Source organism: Xylocopa sonorina, unplaced genomic scaffold, assembly GCF_050948175.1.
Source record: "Xylocopa sonorina isolate GNS202 unplaced genomic scaffold, iyXylSono1_principal scaffold0052, whole genome shotgun sequence".
Lineage (NCBI taxonomy): Eukaryota > Metazoa > Arthropoda > Insecta > Hymenoptera > Apidae > Xylocopa > Xylocopa sonorina.
This window is the reverse complement of record NW_027490123.1, coordinates 633,199-649,416: the sequence shown is the minus strand read 5'-3', so window position 1 is coordinate 649,416 and position 16,218 is coordinate 633,199.

The window sequence follows — 16,218 nt, the reverse complement described above, 5'->3', positions numbered from 1 at the left end:
CAAGTGTCATGTATACCTCGTATTCACATCAAAAGAATGTAAGTGCGACACCTCCATGCTAGGAAATAGCGTTTGCAGATGTCTCCGCATCGAGTCCATAGAGTTCTAATGCTTCTTAAAAACGCGATATCGCATCTCTCTTCTATGTTTCTTGATAAGATATAATATTCATTATGGAGTGTCATGTATACCTCGTATTCACTTCAATGGAATGTAAATGCGACATTTCCTTACTAGGAAATAGAGTTTGCAGATGTCTACGTATATTAGCAATAGAGTTCTAATACTTCTTAAAACGAGATGTCGCACCTCATTTCTATGTTTCATGATAAGATATAATATCCATTGCGAAGTGTCATGTATACCTCGTATTCACTTCAATGGAATGTAAATGCGACATTTCCTTACTAGGAAATAGAGTTTGCAGATGTCTACGTACATTAGCAGGAGTGTTCTAATGCTTCTTGAAACGCGATATCGCATCTCACTTCTATGTTTCATGATAAGATATAATATTCATTGCGAAGTGTCATGTATACCTCGTGTTCACTTCAAAAGAATGTAAATGCGACACTTCCATGCTAGGAAATAGCGTTTCCAGATGTCTACGTATCGTAGCAATAGAGTTCTAATGCTTCTTAAAACGCGATATCGCTTCTCACTTCTATGTTTCATGATAAGATATAATATTCATTGCGAAGTGTCATGTATACCTCGTGTTCACTTCAAAAGAATGTAAATGCGACACTTCCATGCTAGGAAATAGCGTTTCCAGATGTCTACGTATCGTAGCAATAGAGTTCTAATGCTTCTTAAAACGCGATATCGCATCTCACTTCTATGTTTCATGATAAGATATAATATTCATTGCGAAGTGTCATGTATACCTCGTATTCACTTCAAAATAATGTAAATGCGACACTTCCTTCCTAGGAAATAGCGTTTCCAGATGACCACGTATCGTAAGAATAGAGTTCTAATACTTCTTAAAACGAGATGTCGCATCTCATTTCTACGTTTCATGATAAGATATAATATCCATTGCGAAGTGTCATGCATACCTCGTATTCACTTCAATGGAATGTAAATGCGACACTTCCATGCTAGGAAATAGCGTTCGCAGATGTCTACGTATCGTAACAATAGGGTTCTAATGCTTCTCAAAACGCGATATCGCATCTCATTTCTATGCTTCATGATAAGATATAATATTCATCGCGAAGTGTCATGTATACCTCGTATTCACATCAAAAGAATGTAAGTGCAACACCTCCATGCTAGGAAATAGCGTTTGCAGATGTCTCCGCATCGAGGCCATAGAGTTCTAATGCTTCTTAAAACGCGAAATCGCATCTCTCTTCTATGTTTCATGATAAGATATAATATTCATGACGAAGTGTCATGTACACCTCGTATTCACTTCAAAAGAATGTAAATGCGACTATTGCTTGCTAGGAAATAGCGTTTGCAGATGTCTACGTATCGTAGCAATAGAGTTCTAATGCTACTTAAATCGCGATATCGCTTCTCATTTATATGTTTCGTGATAAGATATAATATTCATTGCGAAGTGTCATGTATACCTCGATTTCACTGCACAAGAATGTAAATGCGACACTTCCATGCTAGGAAGTAGCGTTTGCAGATGTCTACGCATCGTAGCAATAGAGCTCCAGTGGTTTTTAAATCGCGATATCACATCTCACTTCTATGCTTCGAGATAAGATATAATATTCATTGCGAAGTGTCATGTATACCTCGTATTAACTTCAAAAGAATGTAAATGCGGCATTTCCATGCTAGGAAATAGCGTTTGCAGATGTCTAAGTATCGTAGCAATAGAGTTCTAAAGCTACTTAAAACGCGATATCGCATCTCACTTCTATATTTCATGATAAGATATAATATCCATTGCGAAGTGTCATGCATACCTCGTATTCACTTCAATGGAATGTAAATGCGACACTTCCATGCTAGGAAATAGCGTTCGCAGATGTCTACGTATCGCAGCAATAGAGTTCTAGTGCTTCTTAGAACGCGATTTCGCATCTCACTTCTATGTTTCATGATAAGATATAATATTCATTGCGAAGTGTCATGTATACCTCGTATTAACTTCAAAAGAATGTAAGTGCGGCATTTCCATGCTAGGAAATAGCGTTTATAGATGTCTACGTATCGTAGCTATAGAGTTCTAATGCTACTTAAAACACGATATCGCATCTCACTGCTATGTTTCATGATAAGATATAATATTCATTATGGAGTGTTATGTATACCTCGTACTCACTTCATAAGAATGTAAATGCGACCCTTCCATGCTAGGAAATAGCCTTTGCAGATGTCTACATATCGTAGCAATAGAGTTCCAATGCTTCTTAGAACGCGATATCGCATCTCACTTCTATGTTACATGATAAGATATAATGTTCAATGCGAAGTGTCATGTATACCTCGAATTCACTTCAAAAGAATGTAAATGCGACACTTCCACGCTAGGAAATAGCGTTTGCAGATATCTCCGCATCGAGGCAATCGGGTTCTAATGCTTCTAAAAACGCGATATCGCATCTCACTTCTATGTTACATGATAAGATATAATGTTCATTGCGAAGTGTCACATCGTATTCACTTCAAAAGAATGTAAATGCGAATCTTCCTTGCTAGGAAATAGCGTTCGCAGATGTCTACGTATGGTAGCAATAGGGTTCTAATGCTTCTCAAAACGCGATATCGCATCTCATTTCTATGCTTCATGATAAGATATTATATTCATTGCGAAGTGTCATGTATACCTCGTATTAACTTCAAAAGAATGTAAATGCGGCATTCCCATACTAGGAAATAGCGTTTGCAGATGTCTAAGTATCGTAGCAATAGAGTTCTAATGCTTCTTAAAACGAGATGTCGCATCTCATTTCTATGTTTCATGATAAGATATAATATCCATTGCGATGTGTCATGTATACCTCGTATTCACTTCAATGGAATGTAAATGCGACATTTCCTTGCTAGGAAATAGAGTTTGCAGATGTCTACGTACATTAGCAAGAGTGTTCTAACGCTTCTTAAAACGCGATATCGCATCTCACTTCTATGTTTCATGATAAGATATAATATTCATTGCGAAGTGTCATGTATACCTCGTGTTCACTTCAAAAGAATGCATATGCGACACTTCCATGCTAGGAAATAGCGTTTCCAGATGTCTACGTATCGTAGCAATAGGGTTCTAATTCTTCTTAAAACGCGATATCGCATCTCACTTCTATGTTTCATGATAAGATATAATATTCATTGCGAAGTGTCATGTATACCTCGTATTCACTTCAATGGAATGTAAATGCGACATTTCCTTGCTAGGAAATAGAGTTTGCAGATGTCTACGTATATTAGCAATAGTTTTCTAATACTTCTTAAAACGAGATGTCGCACCTCATTTCTATGTTTCATGAGATATAATATCCATTGCGAAGTGTCATGTATACCTCGTATTCACTTCAATGGAATGTAAATGCGGCATTTCCTTACTAGGAAATAGAGTTTGCAGATGTCTACGTACATTAGCAGGAGTGTTCTAATGCTTCTTAAAACGCGATATCGCATCTCACTTCTGTGTTTCATGATAAGATATAATGTTCATTGCGAAGTGTCATGTATACCTCGTGTTCACTTCAAAAGAATGTAAATGCGACACTTCCATGCTAGGAAATAGCGTTTCCAGATGTCTACGTATCGTAGCAATAGAGTTCTAATGCTTCTTAATAAGCGATATCGCATCTCATTTCTATGTTTCATGATAAGATATAATATTCATTGCGAAGTGTCATGTATACCTCGTATTCAATTCAAAGGAATGTAAATGCGACTATTGCTTGCTAGGAAATAGCGTTCGCATATGTCTACGTATCGTAGCAATATAGTTCTAATGCTTCTTAGAACGCGATATCGCATCTCACTTCTATGTTTCATGATAAGATATAATATTCATTGCGAAGTGTCATGTATACCTCGTATTCACTTCAATGGAATGTAAATGCGACATTTCCTTGCTAGGAAATATAGTTTGCAGATGTCTACGTATATTAGCAATAGAGTTCTAATGCTTCTCAAAACGCGATATAGCACCTCATTCCTATGTTTAATGATAAGATATAATATTCATTGCGAAGTGTCATGTATATCTCGTATTCACTTCAAAAGATGGTTGTGGCGTAGGCTGACATTTACTAATGGGGAAGCTGTTTCCATAAAAATCATAAGCAAATATGAAAAATGACTAAACTGTGCAATTTATTTATTTTGATTCCAAAATAGATACACCGGCACAAAACAAAGATATAAGAACTCGATTTTATTATTTTCTATAAATTAGCTCGATAGGGCGATTTTTTCCATAAAGTCGATAATTACTTTGTCATAAAAATATATACACTTATTTTATATATATTTTCTTCAATTTATTGTTACAAATTCATGCAATTGAGGATTACATTAAATACGATGACAGCATGTTATTTCAAAAATTACACAAGGCGAAGTTAGGGACGCAACAGCATGAATTTTTATTTTATAAGTAATATTTTTTTTATAAATAATATTTTTAGTCTATGATGGATTGAAAGAAATATATACGACTCGCTCAATAACTATAATTATAGGAAAACGACCATCAAAATGTCTATCAATACTCATATGCTGAACATCTACTGACATCTAACGGTCTAATTTGTATGAAAGCACAGGTTCCCCATTGCCAAATGTGATCCTGCGTCATTGCTGAGGAGATTCATGAATGGAGCGATGATACGCGTGTCACCATGGTGCTGGTGCTGCGCGATTCGCTTGTCTAGAACGTGCTGGTAACACGTTTTGGCATTTTAGTCAACGAATCCGGTCACAGATGACTACGAATCAGTTGACACTCCTCGGAAGTGGCAATATAGTGCCGGCATGGTGTCGCTACCATCTTGCCGTTTGTTATCTGGGATGCTTTTCAGTGCATTATTCGGAATTGAATTTGAACACATAGCTACTTAATCGCAAATTTGTATGTACTGTGACGTGGAGAAGTCACAAGGCTCGCTCACCCCCCACCCCTTGCTTCGGTTAGACTAACTCGCAGATCACCACCCATGCGAGAAGCGCGACACGGACTATCGCGATAGCTGTATTTGCGAGGAGCGTGAAATACACGATGGCAGAACCTTCCCCCCCCCCCCCCCCCGTTCGTTTCTCTCTCTCCGTTCTACGGATTAGACTGGAGAGCTGATGGAAGAAGCGACCCATGAGACGCCTCTTCGGCGGATAATAAGACCGCAGGTTCGCGGAAGGGCTGTGCGCCGAGGTAGCGTGACGGGCTCGACGGTGGACGAGTCGGGAAGTGAGCAAGAAGAGACCCTGAAGCCCGAAGGATAGGATCCAGAGCTCTGCAACGATAAGACCGCTGCCATAGTCCATGCAGACGAACAGGATGGTTCTCGGGTGTGAGAAGGACCTCTACCCCTCCCCATTAGAACTCTATTGCTACGATACGGAGAAATCTGCAAACGCTATTTCCTAGCATGAAAGTGTCGCATTTACATTCTTTTGAAGTGAATACGATGAATACATAACACTCCACAACGAATATTATATCTTATCATGAAACATAAAATTGAGATGCGGTATTCCGTTTTAAGAAGCATTAGAAATCTATTGCTTCGATACGTAGACATCTGTAAACGCCATTTCCTAGCAAGGAAGTGTCGCATTTACATTCATTTGAAGTTTATGGGAGGTACAGGTGACAATTCGCAATGAATATTATATCTTATCACGAAACATAGAAATGAGATGCGATATCGCGATTTAAGAAGCGTTAGAACTCTATTGCTACGATACGTAGACGTTTGCAAACGCTATTACCTAGCAAGGAAGTGTCGCATTTACATTCTTTACATGTGAATACGAGGAATACATGACACTTCGCAATGAATATTATATCTTGTCATGAAACATAGAAATGAGATGCGACATTGCGTTTTAAGAAGTAATAGAACTCTATTGCTTCCGTACGGAGACATCTGCAAACGCTATTTCCTAGCAAGGAAGTGTCGCATTTACATTCATTTGAAGTGAATACGAGGTATAAGTGAAACTTCGCAATGAATAATAGATCTTATCATGAAACATAGAAATGAGATGCGATATCGTGTTTTAAGAGGCTTTAGAACTCTATTGCTTCGATACCTAGACATTTGCAAACGCTATTGCCTAGCAAGGAAGTGTCGCATTTACATTCCTTACATGTGAATACGAGGAATACATGACACTTCGCAATGAATATTATATCTTGTCATGAAACATAGAAATGAGATGCGATATCGCGTTTTAAGAAGTAATAGAACTCTATTGCTTCGGTACGGAGACATCTGCAAGCGCTATTTCCTAGTAAGGAAGTGTCGCATTTACATTCTTTTAAAGTGAAAACAAGGTATATATGACACTTCGGAATGGATATTATATCTCATCACGAAACATAGAAATGAGATGCGACATTGCGTTTTAGGAAGCATTAGAGCACTATTGCCTCGATTCGTAGACATCTGCAAACGCTATTTCCTAGCAAGGAAGTGTCGCATTTACATTCATTTGAAGTGAATACGAGGTATAAGTGACACGTCGCAATGAATAATAGATCTTATCATGAAACATAGAAATGAGATGCGATAACGTGTTTTAAGAAGCTGTAGAACTCTATTGCTTCGATACGTAGACATTTGCAAACGCTATTACCTAGCAAGGAAGTGTCGCATTTACATTCTTTAGATGTGTTTACGAGGAATACATGACACTTCGCAATGAATATTATATCTTGACATGAAACATAGAAGTGAGATGCGATATCGCGTTTTAAGAACCATTATAACTATTGCTACGATACGTAGAACTCTGCAAACGCTATTTCCTAGCAAGGAAGTGTCGCATTTACATTCTTTTGAAGTGAATAGGAGTTATACATGACACTTCGCAATGAATATTATACCTTATCATGAAACATAGAAGTGAGATGCGATATCGCGTTTTAAGCAGTATTAGAACTCTATTGCTACGATACGTAGATATCTGGGGACGCTACTTCCTAGCAAGGAAGTGTCGCATTTATATTCTTTTGAAGTGAATACGAGGTATACATGACACTTCGGAATGGATATTATATCTTATCATGAAACATAGAAATGAGATGCGATATCGCGTTTTAAGAAGCATTAGAGCACAATTGCCTCGATACGTAGACATTTGCAAACGCTATTTCCTAGCAAGGATGTGTTGCATTTGCATTCATTTGAAGTGAATACGAGGTATAAGAGACACTTCGCAATGAATAATAGATCTTATCATGAAACATAGAAATGAGATGCGATATCGTGTTTTAAGAAGCTTTAGAACTCTATTGCTTCTATACGTAGACATTTGCAAACGCTATTACCTAGCAAGGAGGTGTCGCATTTACATTCTTTAGATGTGTTTACGAGGAATACATGAGACTTCGCAATGAATATTATATCTTGACATGAAACATAGAAATGAGATGCGATATCCCGTTTTAAGAAGCATTAGAACTATTGCTCCGATACATAGAAATCTGCAAACGCTATTTCCTAGCAAGGAAGTGTAGCATTTACATTCATTTGAAGTGAATAAGAGGTATAAGTGAAACTTCGCAATGAATAATAGATCTTATCATGAAACATAGAAATGAGATGCGATATCGTGTTTTAAGAGGCTTTAGAACTCTATTGCTTCGATACCTAGACATTTGCAAACGCTATTGCCTAGCAAGGAAGTGTCGCATTTACATTCCTTACATGTGAATACGAGGAATACATGACACTTCGCAATGAATATTATATCTTGTCATGAAACATAGAAATGAGATGCGATATCGCGTTTTAAGAAGTAATAGAACTCTATTGCTTCGGTACGGAGACATCTGCAAGCGCTATTTCCTAGTAAGGAAGTGTCGCATTTACATTCTTTTAAAGTGAAAACAAGGTATATATGACACTTCGGAATGGATATTATATCTCATCACGAAACATAGAAATGAGATGCGACATTGCGTTTTAGGAAGCATTAGAGCACTATTGCCTCGATTCGTAGACATCTGCAAACGCTATTTCCTAGCAAGGAAGTGTCGCATTTACATTCATTTGAAGTGAATACGAGGTATAAGTGACACGTCGCAATGAATAATAGATCTTATCATGAAACATAGAAATGAGATGCGATAACGTGTTTTAAGAAGCTGTAGAACTCTATTGCTTCGATACGTAGACATTTGCAAACGCTATTACCTAGCAAGGAAGTGTCGCATTTACATTCTTTAGATGTGTTTACGAGGAATACATGACACTTCGCAATGAATATTATATCTTGACATGAAACATAGAAGTGAGATGCGATATCGCGTTTTAAGAACCATTATAACTATTGCTACGATACGTAGAACTCTGCAAACGCTATTTCCTAGCAAGGAAGTGTCGCATTTACATTCTTTTGAAGTGAATAGGAGTTATACATGACACTTCGCAATGAATATTATACCTTATCATGAAACATAGAAGTGAGATGCGATATCGCGTTTTAAGCAGTATTAGAACTCTATTGCTACGATACGTAGATATCTGGGGACGCTACTTCCTAGCAAGGAAGTGTCGCATTTATATTCTTTTGAAGTGAATACGAGGTATACATGACACTTCGGAATGGATATTATATCTTATCATGAAACATAGAAATGAGATGCGATATCGCGTTTTAAGAAGCATTAGAGCACAATTGCCTCGATACGTAGACATTTGCAAACGCTATTTCCTAGCAAGGATGTGTTGCATTTGCATTCATTTGAAGTGAATACGAGGTATAAGAGACACTTCGCAATGAATAATAGATCTTATCATGAAACATAGAAATGAGATGCGATATCGTGTTTTAAGAAGCTTTAGAACTCTATTGCTTCTATACGTAGACATTTGCAAACGCTATTACCTAGCAAGGAGGTGTCGCATTTACATTCTTTAGATGTGTTTACGAGGAATACATGAGACTTCGCAATGAATATTATATCTTGACATGAAACATAGAAATGAGATGCGATATCCCGTTTTAAGAAGCATTAGAACTATTGCTCCGATACATAGAAATCTGCAAACGCTATTTCCTAGCAAGGAAGTGTAGCATTTACATTCATTTGAAGTGAATAAGAGGTATAAGTGAAACTTCGCAATGAATAATAGATCTTATCATGAAACATAGAAATGAGATGCGATATCGTGTTTCAAGAAGCTTTAGAACTCTATGTCTTCGATACGTAGACATTTGCAAACGCTATTACCTAGCAAGGAAGTGTCGCATTTACATTCTTTAGATGTGTTTACGAGGAATACATGAGACGTCGCAATGAATATTATATCTTGACATGAAACATAGAAATGAGATGCGATATCCCGTTTTAAGAAGCATTAGAACTATTGCTACGATACGTAGAAATCTGCAAACGCTATTTCCTAGCAAGGAAGTGTCGCATTTACATTAATTTGAAGTGAATACGATGTATACATGACACTTCGCAATGAATATCATATCCTATGATGATACATAGAAATGAGATTCGATATCGCGTTTTAAGAAGCATTAGAACTCTATTGCTACGATACGTAGACAACTGCAAACGCTACATCCAAGCAAGGAAGTGTCGCATTTACATTCATTTGAAGTGAATACGAGGTATAAGTGAAGCTTCGCAATGAATAATAGATCTTATCATGAAACATAGAAATGAGATGCGATATCGTGTTTCAAGAAGCTTTAGAACTCTATTGCTTTGATACGTAGACATTTGCAAACGCTATTACCTAGCAAGGAAGTGTCGCATTTACATTCTTTAGATGTGTTTACGAGGAATACATGAGACTTCGCAATGAATATTATATCTTGACATGATACATAGAAATGAGATGCGATATCCCGTTTTAAGAAGCATTAGAACTATTGCTACGATACGTAGAATTCTGCAAACGCTATTTCCCAGCAAGGAAGTGTCGCATTAACATTAATTTGAAGTGAATACGATGTATACATGACACTTCGCAATGAATATCATATCCTATGATGATACATAGAAATGAGATTCGATATCGCGGTATAAGAAGCATTAGAACTCTATTGCTACGATACGTAGACATCTGCAAACGCTACATCCAAGCATGGAAGTGTCGCAATTACATTCATTTGAAGTGAATACGAGGTATAAATGAAACTTCGCAATGAATAATAGATCTTATCATGAAACATAGAGATGAGATGCGATATCGTGTTTTAAGAAGCTTTAGAATACTATTGCTTCGATACGTAGACATTTGCAAACGCTATTACCTAGCAAGGAAGTGTCGCATTTACATTCTTTACATGTGAATACGAGGAGTACATGACACTTCGCAATGAATATTATATCTTGTCATGAAACATAGAAATGAGATGCGATATCGCGTTTTAAGAAGCATTAGAACTCTATTGCCTCGACGCGTAGACATCTACAGACGCTATTTCCTAGCATGGAAGTGTCGCATTTACATTCTTTTGAAGTGAATACGAGGTGTACATGACACTTCGCAATGTATATTATATCTTATCACGAAACATAGAAATGAGATGCGATATCGCGTTTTAAGAAGCATTAGAACTCTATGGCCTCGATGCGGAGACATCTGCAAACGCTATTTCCTAGCTAGCAACAGTCGCATTTACATTCTTTTGAAGTGAATGTGAGGTATACATGACACTTCGCATTGAATATTATATCTTATCATGAAGCATAGAAATAATATGCGATATCGCGTTTTGAGAAGCATTAGAACTCTATTGCTACGATGCGTAGACGTCTGCAAACGCTATTTCCTAGCAAGCAATATTCGCGCTTACATTCTTTTGAAGTGAATTCGAGGTTTACATGACACTCCGGAATGAATATTCTAACTTATCACGAAACATAGAAATGAGATGCGATTTCGCGTTTTAAGAAGCATTGGAACTCTATTGCTTCGATACGCAGACATCTGCAAACGCTACTTCCTGGCAAGGAAGTGTCGCATTTACATTCTTCTAAAGTGAATCCGAGGTATACATGACACTTCGCAATGAATATTATATCTTATCATGAAACATAGAAATGCGATGCGATATCGCGCTTTGATAAGCACTAGAACTGTATTTCATCTTACATAGACATCTGCAAACGCTATTTCCTAGCAAGGAAGTGTCGCATTTACATTCTTTTGAGGTGAATACGAGGTATACATAACACTCCACAATGATTATTGTATCTTCTCATGAAACACAGAAATGAGATGCGATATCGCGATTTAAGAAGCATTAGAACTCTATTGCTACGATACGTAGACAACTGCAAACGCTATTTCCTAGCAAGGAAGTGCGCATTTACATTCATTTGAAAGTGTAGACGAGGAATACATAACATTTCGTAATGAATATCATATCTTACCATGAAACATAGAAATGAGTTGCGATGTCTCGTTTTAAGAAGAATTAGAACTCTACTGCTTCGATACGTAGACATCTGTCAACGCTACTTCCTAGCAAGGAAGTGTCGCACTTACATTCATTTGAAGTGTATGCGAGGTATATATGACATTTCGAAATGAATATTATATCTTTTCATGGAATATAGAAATGAGATGCGATATTGCGTTTTGAGAAGCCTTTGAACACTATCGCTTCGATACGTACACATCTGGAAAAGTAATTTCCTAGAAAGCAAGTGACGCATTTACATTCATTTGAAGTGTAGACGAGGAATACATAACACTTCGCAATAAATAATATATCTCATCATGAGACATAGAACTGAGATGCGATATCGCTTTTTAAGATGGGTTAGAACTCTATTGCTACGATACTCAGACATCTAGGAACGCGATTTCCATGAAAGGAAGTGTCGCATTTACATTCAATTGATGTGCAGGCGAGGAGTACATAACACTCCACAATGAATATTATATCTTATCACGAAACATAGGAATGAGTTGCGATATCGCGATTTAAGAAGCATTAGAACACTATGGCTTCGACACGTAGACATCTGCGAGCGCTATTTCCTAGTAAGGAAGTGTCGCTTTTACATTCTTTTGAAGTTAATACGAAATATACATGACACTTCGCAATGAATATTATATCTTATCATGAAACATAGATATGAGATGCGATATCGCGTTTTAAGAAGCATTAGTACACTATTGTTACGATACGTAGATTTCTGCAAACGCTATTTCATAGCAAGGAAGTGTCGCATTTACATCCTTTTGAAGTGAATACGAAGTATACTTGTAACTTCGCAATGATTATTATATCTTATCATGATACATAGAAATGAGATGCGGTATCCCGTTCTAAGAAGCATTAGAACACTATTGCTACGATACGTAGGCTTCTGCAAACGCTATTTCCTAGCAAGGAAGTGTCGCATTTACATTCTTTTGAATTGAATACGGGGTATACATAGCAACCCACAATGAATAATATACCTTATCACGAAACATAGAGATGAAATGCGATATCGCGATTTAAGAAGCATTAGAACCCTATTGCTTCGATACGGAGACATCTGCAAACTCTATTTCCTAGCAATGAAGTGTTGCATTTACATTCATTTGAAGTGCATGCGAGGTATAAGTGGCACTTCGCATTGAATATTATATCTTATCATGAAACATAGAAATGAGATGCGATATGGCGTTTTAAGAAGCATTAGGGCCCCATTGCTGCGATACGTAGACATCTGAAAACGCTATTTCCTAGCATGGAAGTGTCGAATTTACATTCTTTTGAAGCGAATACAAGGTATGCATGACACTTCGCAATGAACATTATATCTTATCGTTATACATAGAAATGAGATGCGACATCTTGTTTTAAGAAGCTTTAGAACTCTATTGCTACGATACGTAGACATCTACAGATGCTATTTATTAGCAGGGAAGTTTCGCATTTACATTCTTTTGAAGTGTATGCGTGATATAAGTGGCACTTCGCAATGAATATTATACGTTATCATGAAGCATAGAAATGAGATGCGATATCCCGTTTTAAGAAGAATTAGAACTCTATTGCTTCGATACGTAGACATCTGCAAACGCTATATACTAGCAATGAAGCGTCGCATTTACACTCTTTTGAAGTGAATACGAGGTATGCGTGACACTTCGCAATTAATATTATATCATATCATGAAACATAGAAGTGAGATGCGATATCGTGTTTAGAGTAGCATTAGATCTCCATTGCTACGATACGTAGACTTCTGCAAACGCTATTTCCTATCAAGGAAATGTTGCATTTACATTCATTTGAAGTGTAGACGGGGAATACATAACACTTCGAAATGAATATTATATCTGATCGTGAAACATAGAAATGAGATGCAACATCTCGTGTTAAGAAGCATTAGAACTCTATTGCTTCGATACGGAGACATCTGCAAACGCTATTTCCTGGCAAGGAAGTGTCGTCTTTACATCCTTTTGAAGGTAATACGAAGTATACATGTAACTTCGCAATGAATATTATATCTGATCATGAAACATGGAAATGAGATGCGATATCGCGTTTCGTGAAGCATTAGAACTCTATAGCCACGATACGTAGACATCTGCAAACGCTATTTCCTAGCAAGGAAGAGTCGCAATTACATTCATTTGAAGTGTATGCGAGGTATACGTGATACTTCGCAATGAATAATATATCGTACCATGAAACATAGGAATGAGATGCGGTATCTCGTTTTAAGAAGCATTAGAACTCTTTTGCTTCGATACGTAGACATCTGAAAACGCTATTTCCTAGCAAGGAAGTGTCGCATTTACTATCATTTGAAGTGTAAGCGATGTATACGTGACACTTCGCAATAAATATTATATCTTATCATGAAACATAGAAATGAGATGCGATATCGCGTTTTGAGATGCAACAGAAATCTAATGCTACGATACGCAGAAATCTGCAAACGCTATTTCCTAGCAAGGAAGTGTCGCATTTACATTCTTTTGAGGTGAGTACGAGGTATACATAACACTCCACAATGAATATTATATCTTATCGTGAAACATAGATGTGAGATGCGATCTTGTGGTATAAGAAGCATTAGAACTCTATTGCTACGATACGTAGACATCTGCAAACGCTATTTCCTAGCAATGAAGTGTCGCATTTTCATTCTTTTGAAGTGAATGCGAGGTATACATGACACTTCGCAATGAATATTATATCTTATCATGAAACATAGAAATGTGATGCGATATCCCGTTTCAAGAAGCATTAGAACTCTATTGCTTCGATACGTAGACATCTGCAATCGCTATTTCCTAGCAAGGAAGTGTAGCTCTCGCATTCTTTTGAAGTGAATGCGAGGTATACATAACTCTCCACAATGAATATTATATCCAATCATGAAACATAGAAATGAGATGCGATATTGCGTTTTAAGAAGCACTAGAACACTGTTTCTGCGATACGTAGACATCTGCAAACGCTATTTCCTAGCAATGAAGTGTCGCATTTACATTCATTTGAAGTGAATTCGAGGTTTACATGACACTTCGCAATGAATATTATATCTTATCATGAAACATAGAAGTGAGATGCGATATCTCGTTTTATGAAGCATTGGAACCCCATTCCTTCGATACGTAGACATCTGCGTAAGCTATTTCCTAGCAAGGAAGTGTCGCATTTACATTCATTTGAGGTGTATGCGAGGTATACGTGACACTTGGCAATAAATATTATATCTTATCATGAAACATAGAAATAAGATGCGAAGTGACGTTCTCAGAAGCACTAGAAGCCTAATGCTACGATACTTAGACATTTGCAAACGCTATTTCCTAGCAAGGAAGTGTCGCGTTTACATTCCTTTGAGGTGAATACCAGGAATACAATACACTCCACAATGAATATTATGTCTCATCGTGAAGCATAGAAATGCGGGGCGATATCGCGTTTTAAGGAGCATTAGAACACTATTGCTACGATACGTAGACATCTGCGAACGCTATTTCCTAGCAAGGAAGTGTCGCATTTACATTCTTTTTAAGTGTAGACGAGACATACATAACACTCCACAATGAATTTTATATCTTATCATGAAACATAGAAATGAGATGCGATATCTCGTTTTAAGAAGCATCAGAGATCTATTGTTTCTATACGTAGATATCTGGAAACGCTATTTCCTAGGAACGAAGTATCGCATTACATTCTTTTGAAGTGTATGCGCGGTATACATAACAATTCGCAATGAATATTATATCTTATCATGAAACATCGAAATGAGATGCGATATCGCGTTTTAAGAAGCAGTAGAACTCTATTGCTTCGATACGTAGACATCTGCAAACGCTATTTCCTAGCAAGGAAATGTCGCATTTATATTCATTTGAAGTGTAGACGAGGAATACATAACACTCCGCAATGAATATTATATCTTATCATGAGACATAGAAATGAGATGCGATATTGCCTTTTATGAAGCGCTAGGAAAATATTGCTACGATACGGAGACATCTACAAACGCCATTTCCTAGCAAGGAAGAGTCGCGTTTACATTCTTTTGAAGTGAATACGAGGTATACATGACACTTCGCAATGAATATTATATCTTATCATGAAACATTGAAATGAATTGCGGTATCCCGTTTGAAGAAACATTAGAACTCTATTGCTACGACACGTAGACATCTGGAAACGCTATTTACTAGAAAGGAAGTGTCGCATTTATATTCATTTGAAGTGTAGACGAGGAACACATAACACTTCGCAATGAATATTATATCTTATCATGAAACATAGAAATGCGTTGCGATATCCCGATTTAAGGAGCATTAAAACCCTATTGCTTCGATACGTAGACATATGCAAACGCTATTTCCTAGCAAGGAAGTGTCGCGTTTACATTCTTTTGAAGTGAATACGAGGTATACATAACACTTCACAATGAATATTATATCTTATCATGAAACATAGAAATGAGATGCGATATCAAGATTTAAGCATTAGAACTCTATTGCTTCGATACGTAGACATCTGCAAACGCTATTTCCTAGCAAGGAAGTGTCGCATTTACATTCATTTGATGTGTAGACGAGATATACATAACACTGC